Here is a 12,423-nt window from a genome sequence, read left to right as displayed (position 1 = left end):
ATAGGTAATGCCATGTGTACATACTGTGCTAGTTATTTTCTATTATTGTGACAAAACACCATGGCCAAGACAGCTTAAAAAGAAAGACTTTAGTTGGGCTTAAGGTTCCAGAGTGTTAGAGTCTTTGATGGTGGCGGCGTGCCAACAGAGGGCTGAAACGGCAGCTGTGAGCTCACATCTTGATTTGCAGGTAGGAGACAGAGAGAGAGAGCACTGGGAATTGCTGGGAGTCTTTTGAAACCTCAAAATGCAACTCCAGTGACACAATTCCTCCAACAAGACTACCCTCAATCCTTCCCAAACAGTTCCACCAAGTATTCAAACATAGGAGCCCATGGAGCCCAGGGGGGCCATTCTCATCCAAACTACCATGTTTGTCTTATTATCCACTATATTTCAGGCACTAGACTTCAGCCCTAAATAAGACAAACATTAAGTAAAGAGATGTGGAGGTTGCTTAGTGGTTAGTGCCATGTCCCCCAGCGTGCACAGAGCCCTGGGTTCTATCTCCACCACCACAAAATATAAAGCAAGTGAACAGGAAGTTGTTACAGACAAGGTCGTCACAATAAGCTCTGTAGTATACCACATATGTATATTAAAGATGTAACAATCATTAAAATATCAGTTACCTCAGAGATACATAGTTTATCTACCCTCTTAAAGAACTCACTCTCCAAGAATAGCACTGCCAGCAATCTAACACATGTTCCTCCAAACTTCTTTTTTCTGCACATTTATAGATTATGTTTAAATAGTAAAAGTGGAACTATATTTCATAATTCCTTCCTCCTCTGGCTGTGAGAATTCACAGTGGTCTTCTGCCATCGCCTCCCAAGAACTAGGATTGTAGGCATGGGACACTGCATCCAGCTAAGACTCTTGAATACTAGATTCTGATGACTTAGAAGTCTGTTTCAGTACTGTTCTAGTGCAGGGGAGACCGACGCAGAAGGATCATAATTTCAAGGCCAGTCTGGGCTGGGCAGTGGTGGGAAAGCCTTTAATCTCAGCACTCAGGAGGCAGAGGCAGGCTGATCTCTGAGTTGAAGGCCTGCCTAGCTTACAGTTGAATTCTGAGACAGCCATGGTTACACAGAGAAACTCTGTCTCAGCAAAACCAGAGAGGGAGAGGGAGAGGGAAGGAGGGAGGGAGGGAGGGGCTAAATTTTTTTTTAAAAAGATTTATTTTAATTTATGTATATAAGTAGCTGTCTTCAGATACACCAGAAGAGGGCATCGGATCCCATTACAGATGGTTGTGAGCCACCATGTGGTTGCAGGGAATTGAACTTAGGATCTCTGGAAGAGCAGTCAGTGCTCTTAACCGCTGAGCCATCTCTCCAGCCCGAGAGGCTAAATTTTATTCCACGAAATGTATTACATGTCTACTCTGTCATGCATGGCCCAAGGCGCCGGAGACTGAAAAAGACAAGGCAGTGCTGTCTGAGACTTGTTCCTAGTCACTTTTAGTTTATTTAGACTGTTACTATCTTGTGATAGCATAAGGAACACTGGAAAATTTGCCTTCTGTGAAGAATATGACTTTGACTATGAAATGAGATAAGAAACTTGGTATTTCGAAGAATGTCTCAGGCCTCACATAAAGTTAAAAGTACTTCCTCAATAATTTTTTTTTGGCATTTCCTTTACCGCTTTCTTTGACAGGGGCCTCAGATTTACTGTGCAGCTGAGGGTGACCTTGAATTTCTGTCCTCTTGCCTCTACCTCCCAAGATCTTAGGTTACAGTCATGTGCTACCATGCCTGGTTTCTATGGTGCTGGGAACTAACTTAGGGTTTTGTACATGCTAGTTGATCACTACCAACCGTGGTCAGATCTCCAGCCCCTTGCTCGATAGCAGGGAGAGTTTTAAATGATCATTATTGCACTAGTCAATTACTGGCCTTATCCTTACATATCTTCTTGTAATTCAGAATATTTCCATAAAAGGAAGAAAATAATCTGGGCCAAATACATTATTAAAAGATTCAAGAAATAGCTGGTGGTAGTGTTGTACACCTTTAATCCCAGAATTCTAGAGAGTCAGAGGCAGGTGGATCTCAGTGAGTTTGAAGCCAACCTGGTCTACAGAATGAGTTCCAGGACAGCCAAGGTTATGCAGAGAAGCCCTGTCTTCAGAACAAAACAAAACGAAAAAGATTCAAAAAGTCAATAAATAAATGGGAATGGGACCAAGAATGTGGCTCTGTTGTAGAGCATGTCTAGTGTGCATGAAGTCCTGGGTTCAAACCCCAGCACTACAAAACAGTAACTTTAAAAGATAAAACAATCTGATCAAGAAACCACATCACACTGGAGATAAAAATAATAGCCAACAGTTCAACGTTCATGAAAAGATACACTTCACACTCAAAGATACAAATAGGTTGAAAATAAAGAATGAGGGAAAATATCTCATGTAAATAGAATGTAAAAGTTTTAGAAGTCTGGCGTGGTGGTGCATGCTTTTAGTCCCAGCGTTTGTGAAGCATAAGCAAGTAGATTTCTGGGAGCTTGAGTCCAGGCTGGTCTACACAGCAAGTTCTGGGCCAGCCAGGGCTATGTAGTGAGGCCTCGTCACAAAAAGAAATAGAAAGAAATAGAAAGAAAGGAAGGGAGAAGAAAGGGGGAAGAGGGCTGGAGAGATAGCCTAATGGTTAGCTACACATCTGCTCTTCTGAGGACACCAGTTTGATTCCCAGTACCCACATGGTAGCTCCCCACCCTCTGTAATTCCAGGGGCTCCTACTCTTTGCTTTTGCCTGAACGAGACATCACCACAGACATGTACACATGCAAAATACCAATACACACAATTTTTTTTAAAAAGGAGAAAGCCTGGAGAGCCAGGTTTGGTGTGCATAGCTATAATCTCAACACTTCAGAGATTGCGGTAGGGGAATCACACAGAATTCAAAGCCGGCTTGCACTACAAAGTGATCTCCAGGCCACCCTGGGCTACAGAATGAAATACTATCTCAATAAAATAAGAGGCAGAGGGGAGGAGAGAGGGAACTAGGGTTATTGGACTCAGACACAATAGATTGTAAAACAAAAAGTCACTTAGAATCAACTGGCCAGACAAATATAAACATACATTCTACTAACAGTCAAAAACATGAAGGATAGGTCTGGGGAGACAGGTCAGTGGATAAGAACGCTTGCTGTGCAGGCACGAGGACCTGGGGCTGAATTCTCAGAACCTGTGAAAATGTTGGGCATGGCTACACAGACCTACACACCCAGCATTGGGAGGTAGGGACAGGTGGACCTGGGTGCTCACTGGTCAGACAGTCTAACCAGAACAGTGAACTTCTGACACAGTGACAGGAATACAATGAAGAAGAGAGGAAGACGACACTGACAGTCTTCCCGCTGGCCTCTGCATGCACATATGCATGGGCACACAAACCTGGACACTCACGTGCATGTGCCACACCCAACTCACACACCAATAAGAAGTTTAAAAATGCTGGAGAGATGGCTCAGTGGTTAAGAGCACACCCAACTCACACACCAATAAGAAGTTTAAAAACATGAAGCAACCCCACACCCATGCTCACACATGGTGAGAGGTTAATTAAACTCAGTGGATCCCACACAAGGAAAGGCCTAAATAGGCAAGGATTTGTTGGGAAGACGGTCTTCAGTTGGAGAAGGATGTGGCATGACAAAGAGGAACAGGGCACAAAGGAACTAAAATTCATTATATGCATTGCATTGATAAAACTGTCAAAGAAACACATAACATTAAAATGATGAATCAGGAACGTACAGAAATGAAGGGAGGAATGGACAATTTAACGGTAGCAAATCCTTCAGCTCTCCATTGTCAATAGAGGATAGAACAGCCACTCAACAAGCTTTAACAACGCTGGGGCTGAAGAGGGTCATTATGAGCATTTGCTGCTCTTTGGTGCTCTAGCGAAGGACCTGAGTTTGGTTCCTAGCCTTTCTTTGTCCCCAGCTTTGGGGAATAAGATGCTCTCTTTGGGCCTCCACAGGTACTGCATACACAGTGTACACTACACATAAGCAAAACACTGATACAAGATAAAAACAGACTCTTAAAAAAACAACAAACAGCCAGCACTTAGGAGGCAGAGGCAAGTGGATTTCTGTGAATTTGAGGCCAGTCTGGTCTTCGTAGAAAGTTCCAGGATAGCCAGAGCTACACAGAGAGGCTGTGTTTCTAAGAGAAACAAACAAGACTGACAGATACTGCTTAGACATTCTCTCCCCCCACCCCACCCCAAAAAAACCAAAAAACAGTGGGACAGACATTCCTCCCAGCTCCTAAGAAGCAGAGCAGAGGCTGGTGTGTCTTTGTAAGTTTGAGGCCAGTCTGGACTACATAGTAAGTTCTGGGACAGTCACAGATACATAGTGAGACCCTATCTTAAAAACAAGAGACAACACAATCCAAAACTACCCTTACAGTGAAACCATAAATGCAGTTAGCAGCAGCAGAGCAGATAAATCATAAAATAGTCACAGAGGAAACGCTACCCAGCAACAAGATGGAATAAACTACAAATATATGCAATAATGTAGATGAATCTCAAAAATGTAAACACAGCTATAGAAGCCAGATTCAAAGTTTGCATTCTGTGTGGCTCCATTGACAGTGTGTAAAGCTTCACTTTGGTCAGGCTTCGTCTGTGGAGTGAGAACACCATTCACCTGAAAGGGAAGCTCAGCAATCTCTCTCTGTCTCTCTCTCTCTGTCTCTCTCTCTCTGTCTCTCTCTCTCTGTCTCTCTCTCTCTCTCTGTCTCTGTCTCTCTGTCTCTCTCTCTGTCTCTCTGTCTCTGTCGCTCTGTCTCTCTGTCTCTCTCTCTGTCTCTCTCTCTCTCTGTCTCTCTCTCTCTCTGTCTGTCTGTCTGTGTGTGTGTGTGTGTGTGTGTGTGTGTGTGTGTTATTGCTGTCTGAAGTTTTAAATTTTCAGGGAACTGGAGAGATGGCTCACGGGGACAGAGGACTGGCTGTTCTTGCTGAGGACCTGGATTTGGTTCCCAGCACCCACACAGTCTCCTATCTGTACTTCCAATTCCAATGAATTTGATACCCTCATCTGGCCTCCACGGACACTACATGTATGAGGTTCAAGTACATACATGCAGGGAAAACGCTCATATATGTGAAATGAAAAAAACTTTAAATTTTTTTTTTTTAGTTTTAAAATTTCAGAATATTTTGAAAACAGCGCTTTGACTACTAAGATCTGAAGTAGGGAGATCACTTCTTGATGCTGTTCAGTTTCCCCAGGTGTGTATTTATGACTCTAGTTCTTCCATTTTAAGTCTTTCTGAAGAACAAGCCAGCTTGCCCATGGTAAGCATTTATAGAATAAACTTTATACTAAATATTGCTTCTCTTAAGGAGGAGCCCCTCCATTTGTCTGTGTATCAAGGCACTTTCCTGCCACCTACTGGTCAACAATCAATGAATTTGCACAGTACAATGTTTGCCCGGTGAATGGCGCCCACTGAGATGTGCCCCTGCGGGACTATTTACCCAACTAAACGTGTCAGCCATTCATTGGCCATTTTGTGATGAACCCTGAAAACAGTGGGGTGTTGATAATCCGACCCCCTTCGTTGGTTAGATCTATTGTTGGTGGCCATTACCAGTTCTTCTTGTATGTTCCCAATTAAATCCCAAGTTCCAACTCTTTTTGAGCTTGTGCCACTATGCCCAGCCAAACTTGTTTTTGTCCTGGAACTAACTCACTCTCTCTCTCTCTCTCTCTCTCTCTCTCTCTCTCTCTCTCTCTCTCTCTCTCTCTCTCTCTCCCTCCCTCCCTCCCTCCCTCCCTCCCTCCCCTCTGGAAAATCAAAATCAAAGATACACACACACACACACACACACACACACACACACACACACACACACAAGAAACCAAAATATACAAACAAAAGGGCAATAAGACAAAAAAGGTCAAAGTTATGTGAAACAAAAAGTCTACAAAGGGGCTGAAGAGATGGCTCAGTGGTTAAGAGCACTGACTACTCTTTCAGAGGTCCTGAGTTCAATTCCCAGCAACCACATGATGGCTCATCTATAAATAAAATAAATAAATCTAAAAAAAGTCTACAAAGATACTATTCAATTTATTTGTGTTGGACATCTACTCCTGGAATGGAACCTCCTCTGAGTTGTGGTTAATGGGCTCCTTTTTTTTTCCTTTTTTTCTTTTTTTCGGAACTGGGGACCGAACCCAGCCTAGCAAGCGCTCTACCACTGAGCTAAATCCCCAACCCCAATGTGTAGCCCAGGCTGGCCTCGAACTCGTGATACTCCTGCCTCTGCCTCCTTCAGCAATTCCTACGGGTGTGCGCCACCACAACTGGCTGGGCTCCATTTTAGAAGACTGTTTTTTCCTTTGCAAGCAGGTACCAATTGCAGATAGCTTCTTGGTTAGGGGTAGGAGCCAGTGTCCACTTCCCCCTGTCATTCTGGAACTCTGTCTAGCTTGAATCCTGTACAGGCCCCGTGTGTGCTGCCATAGTCTCTGTGAGTTTAGCTGTGCATTGGTCCTATTGTATCCAGAGGTCACTGTTTCCTTGGAGTCATCTGTCACCTCTGGCTCTAAAATATTCCCACCTCCTCTTCTGCATAGGTCCCTGATATGCCATTTAGTACTGAGTGTTCCAACATCTCTCACTCACTGTACATTGTCGAGCTGTGGGTCTCTGTGTAAGTTCCCATCTACTGTGAGCTGCTCTGAGGGTGGCTGAGTGAGGCATAGGTCCGTGGCCTGTCCAGTCTCAGTTCTTGGCCATCCAAGGCATGTCAGGCCTGGTTTCCATCTAATGGGGTGGGCCTTAAATCCAATCAGAGAGTGGTTGGTTACTCCCACGATATGTGTGCCGTTATTGTGCCAGTGTGCCTTGCAGGCAGGTCCCACTTTTGGTTTATAGCTGGGTTAGTGATTACCTTTCCCCACTGTAGCTTGCAAGGTTAACCTCCAGTACCATAGGGGCAGGTCATTCAGTAGTGGTGAAGCCTCTAGCTGGGTACCAGCTCAACTTCTCTGTTTGATTGTTGCACCTCACTACTAAGGCTGTAGTCTACCATGTGTAGACAGCTTTCCTGACTGAGCTCCTCACAAAATGGAGGACTCCCTTGTCTTAATAGGAGCTTCCCCTTCTCTGCCTGATCTGGGGAGCCCGACCTCCAGTCTTCTACCTAACGATGTCACCTAGTCCTTGGCAAAATTACAGGTTCAATGTCTTGGAATGCCTCACCATGAAAATGAGGTATCCCCAAACCTTGAGCCCCAGCCAATGAAACTTCACCCTAAGAAGAACCCCTTCCCACTCTCCAAGAGTCATATGTATAGCCCTTGATTCACCCTCAAATAAAGTGAATGCGCAAAAGCTTTTCATGGAATACTATTTAAGAGAGCTGTTAACACTAAAATCTGTGGAGAAGCATAGCTCCTCAGCCCCCAACCCCACCCCACATTCACTGCCTGACTAGGATCCTGCGAACCCACCCATTCCAGACTTCAGTCCATCCTTCCTGACCTGGTGTACAGCAGTGTCTGGCCACCCCAAGGGAAAAGGCAGAAAACAAAACCACATTTAACATCCACTAACCATCTCACTACTACAAATCTGAAGTCCATTTGTATACACATATGACATCAAACCATTTATATCAACGAAAAATTGATTTGCTCTTTCTTTATTCAGATGTTATTTTAATCATGTGCATATACATAACAGTTATATGTTAATTATGTGTGTACACATACGGGCAGCTGTGAGCCACCCACATGGGTACTAGGAAACGAACATGGGCCCTGTGCAAGAACTGTCATGCTCTTAACCATTGACCCATATCTCTAGTCCTTTGATTTTTGCTTCCTTTGCCCTGAGTCAGAAGCTTACAGTCTGTTAGAGATGCAAAACAAAAGTCATGTACGGATTTAAAAACAAAGGGCTGGGGAGGTGCTTGCTATGTAAGCATGGAGACATAACCTGGATCCCCTTACTTAAGAAGCTGCACCCATGCAATTCTGGCACCAGGGAGGCCAATCAACCCAGCTAGGCCAGTGAGTTCCAGGTTCAATGAGAGGCCTCCCATGAATAAGGTCAGCTTGAGTTAGATCCCTGGAACCCAAAATGTAAGGGGATCTAAGATGACTTCGGAAAGTTGTCTGCTGGCTTCTACATGTGCACTGTGACATGCATGCATCCACACTCTCACATGTAACACAAATACACATAAATATATTTTAAAATTAAGGTGCACAGAACCTAGAGAGGCGACTCAGTGGTTAAGAGCACTGCCTGCTCTTCCAGAGAACCAAGATTCAATTCCCAGCATCCATATGGCAGCTCGCAGCTGTCTGTAACTCCAAGATCTGAATCTCTCATAGAGACATACATGCAAGCAAAACACAAGTGTACATAAAATATAAATAAATACATTATTTTTTTTCAAAAATGAAGGTAGACAGCGACCGAGAGGACACCCTGTCATCAGCCTCTAGCCTGAACACACTTGCACACGTTCACACACACACACACCATACACAAACGAGATAGAGAGAAATCCTCTGGGTCCTCAGAGACATAGTATTTCTCTCCTTGGGTTCTGGTTTCCTCGTCTGTACAAGGAGCTTGGGTCTGCCCAAGATCACACAGCCAATAAGCAGCAGAGCTAGACTTAGACTCAGTGCTTTGGCTTCAGTTCCAAACTTGAAACCATCCTTGTAGATTATCCTGGCCTGCTTCTGGTCCTGTGTCGCCTCCCCACAAGGAAGGGGTACGTCTATGGCCTACAATCCTGTTACCTTTACAGATGCCCAGTGGCTCCCTGTCTCCTCCACTCCCTGCATCCTTGAACATCCTTGGAAACCCACGAGCTCTAGGTTAAGGAGATGGACAGCAACGTAAAAATGAGATGATCAAAACCGGGCAAGGTGGCTCAGGCCTGTAATTCCAGTGCTCAAGTGGATGCAGGAGGATCAGAAGTTCAAGGTCGCCCTCAGTTACCTGGCTTAGTGTGAGGCCAGTGTGAACTCCATGAGATTCTCAGTACAAAAACATAAAACTAGGGGCTGATGAAATGGCTCCGTGGGTAAAGGTGCCCCCCCACCAAGCTTGACAACCTGAATCTGCTCTCTGGAACCCACGTGGTGGGACGAGAGAACCAATTCCACAAAGTCCTCTGACCTCTACACACATACTTCTCTATAAGCATACCCACAAACATACTGACATACTTATGCAAAATAAAATTTTAAAGTGCAAATTTGAAACATTTCATTTTTCATTTTTAAATGGAAGGATGGGGGCTGAAAAGATGGCCGGGCAGTGAGGAATGTGAATTATTCTTCAGAGAACCAGAGTTAGATTCCCAGCACCCTCATCCTGTGACAGCAATTGTGATGCCCTCTTTAGGCCTCTGTGAGCACTGCACTCTCTTTTTCACTCACTCACTCGAGCGCGCACACACACACACACACACAGACAGATACACACACAAAGATACACACACAAATATACACATAATTGAAATAATAATACAATATTTAAAAGTGAGTTGGTGCCAGGAATGGCGGTCAACACCTTTATTCCGGCACTCGGGGGCAGAGACAAGCAGAGCTCTTTGGGTTCCAGGCCAGCCAGTGCTACACATTGCTACCATCTTAAAAGTAGGTATGAATGATGGCTTGGGTTCTGTGTGTGTGGTGTGTATATAAAATATACCATTTGTGATGGCTGTTCTTGGTTGTTAACTTGGCTACCTCTGGAATGAACTTCACTCTGGAAATGGAGGGCACACCTGCGATCACTTTTTTGGTTGTCATGAACAACTGTGAACATGGCTATACAGAAATATTTTCAATTTAAATACCTTAAATTGGATGGAGGTATTGGCTTATGTGGCGATCTCATGTTTAACTTTTTTCAGGAACTGTAGGCTACTTTCCACAGTCACAGTCCCACTAGTAATACACAAGGCTTCCACAAGGCTTCCAATTCCTCCATGCTCTTGCCAATAGTTCTTTTCTGCCTCCCTCTGCCCTTTTGAGTCAGGATCTCATGTAGCCCAGGCTAACTCACTGTATAGCTGAGGATGACCTTGAATTTCTGGTTCTTCTGCCCCCACTTCCTGAGTACTGGGATTAAGAGAATTCCTGTGGCCCTGGGGATCCATCCCAGAGCCTCCTTTATGCATGTCAGGCAAGAACTCCACCAAGCAAGCTGTATTCCCAGCCTTAGCTTCTCATTGTGACTGTCTGCACACATACACTTGTGTAATGGGCATTTGTGTGCATGTGCACTGCGCGTGCACGTGTGTGTGCGTGTGTGTGTGTGTGTGTGTGTGTGTGTGTGTGTGTGTGTGTAGGGTAGAAGTTGGGTTAGGTTTCTTTCTTTATCACTATCTTTTTTTTTTTTTTTTTTTTTAAAAGACAGTTTCTCTCTGAACCTGGAACGCACTCTGCAAAACTCAAAACTAGATTTTTGTTTGTTTGTTTATTTTTTTGAGAATGGGTTTCTCTAGCTCTTGCTGTCCTGGAACTCACTCTGTAGACCAAGCTGTCCTGGAACTCAGAGTTAAAGGCAAGCAACACCACCTCCTGGCTGGGAACTGCCTTTCTGCGCTCCAACGCTAGGATTACAGGTACTGCAAAGTTAACTTGAGCCCCTATGCTCGAGTTTTCCATGAATGTTGACCCAGACCCTCCCTTGTGATTTTGATTTGCCTTCCCTGATCGTTACTCGAGTGAAAGGTTTCCATGTTCTTATTCGCCATTTGAATTGTTTTCTTCAGAGGCAGGAGGTCCATAGTCAAGTCTTTCACCCAGTTTTCAAGTTGTTTGGAAAAATGGGATTCCTGTTACTGAGTTTCTGGAACCTTTCAGAGTTCTCACGTCTCTGAGAGTTTTTGTGGAGCTGGGAGGTGTGTAGATGATGTCATTCCTAACTGTTGGCGACCCCGTCTGTGTCAGGACCCCATCTCTGCAAATTCAGATCGATTAGCCATGCAGTTTACTCACCGCATCATAAACACAAGTGATCCTTTTGGTGTGTCGCAGTTTCAGGCTAACGCAAAAGGATACCTGTCATATACTCTGTTTACCAGTCGTTCAAGAACTGATGAAATAAGTTTAATGCTAGAAATCAGGATGATTCTTACCTCTGACGGGACAGGCATTCACTGGAAGGGAACAGAAGGGGACTTTCTGGGTTAACTAATCTGCAACTTGATCTGAGTGAGTGGTGGTGCCACAGGAACATAAGTTAAAGACTTATTAGGTGGACCAGGGATATTACTTAGCAGGAAAGTCTTTGTCTAGTATGTGCAAGGCCCCGAGTTCAAGCTTCCAGCACCCCCACCCCCACCATGTGCATGTGTAAGATTTTTGTATTTTATTGGGTAGAAATTGTAACTTTTTATAAAATGAAAACAAAGTAATCTAGTCATCATGGAAATTAATATGAATATTCCTCAATTAAAAATAGGGCTACCATATGATCCAGATATACCGTTCTCATGGAACACACCAAAAAGGATCTAAGTTAATATACATCAGAAATGCCCACACACTCAAGCTTATTGTGGTATTATTCACAACAGCCAACTTATGCAATCAGCCTAGACACCCATCAATGGATGGAGAAGCTGATGTACATGCATACGTAAATATTAGTTAGCCAAAAAAAGGATGACATCATCTGGGTAGTGGTGGCCCACACCTTTACTCCCAGCACTTGGGAAGCAGGAGCAGGTGGATCTCTGAGTTCAAGGCCAGGGGCCAGAATGGTCTATAAGGTGGGTTCCAGGACAGTCAGAGCTACACAGAGAACGTTTGTCTCAAAACAAAACAAAACAAAACAAAACAAAACAAAACAAAACTAACAAAAGAATGAAATCAACTGGATATAGAAGTACACTTTTAATTCCAATACTTGAGAGGCAGAGGCAGCCAGATCTCTGTGAGTTTGGGACCAGCATGTTCCAGGTTAGCCAGGAATATGTAAATATTCTAGTTCAAAAAATAAAAATAGGGGATGGGGATGGTGCACACCTGTTAAAAGCAGGAGACCTAAGTTCAACTGCTCTAGGGGATTTGAAGCCCTCTTCTAGATTCTGCAGTTACTCCCCTTCACCCCTGCCAACACAAGCACACACACACACACACACACACACACACACACACACACACACACACACATAGAGGCACATACACCCTCTCCCTAGACACATGCATGTTAAAGTTAAAACAAATTAAGAAATAAAGAGCAGGGAAGAGGAAAGGGCCAGGGAAAGGAAGGTGGGGTACAGGACAGTATAACATAGAGTAAAAAGGGCAAAGTTCAATAGACTTGGGTATGAAAATCTCATCCCCTTATGTCATAAGGTTAACATACCAGAATAAAAAAGGAAAGGCTTGTGG

The sequence above is a fragment of the Rattus rattus genome, chromosome 5, assembly GCF_011064425.1.
Source record: "Rattus rattus isolate New Zealand chromosome 5, Rrattus_CSIRO_v1, whole genome shotgun sequence".
Taxonomy (NCBI): Eukaryota; Metazoa; Chordata; class Mammalia; order Rodentia; family Muridae; genus Rattus; species Rattus rattus.
The sequence above is the reverse complement of the archived record's forward strand: the minus strand, read 5'-3'. Positions refer to the sequence as shown.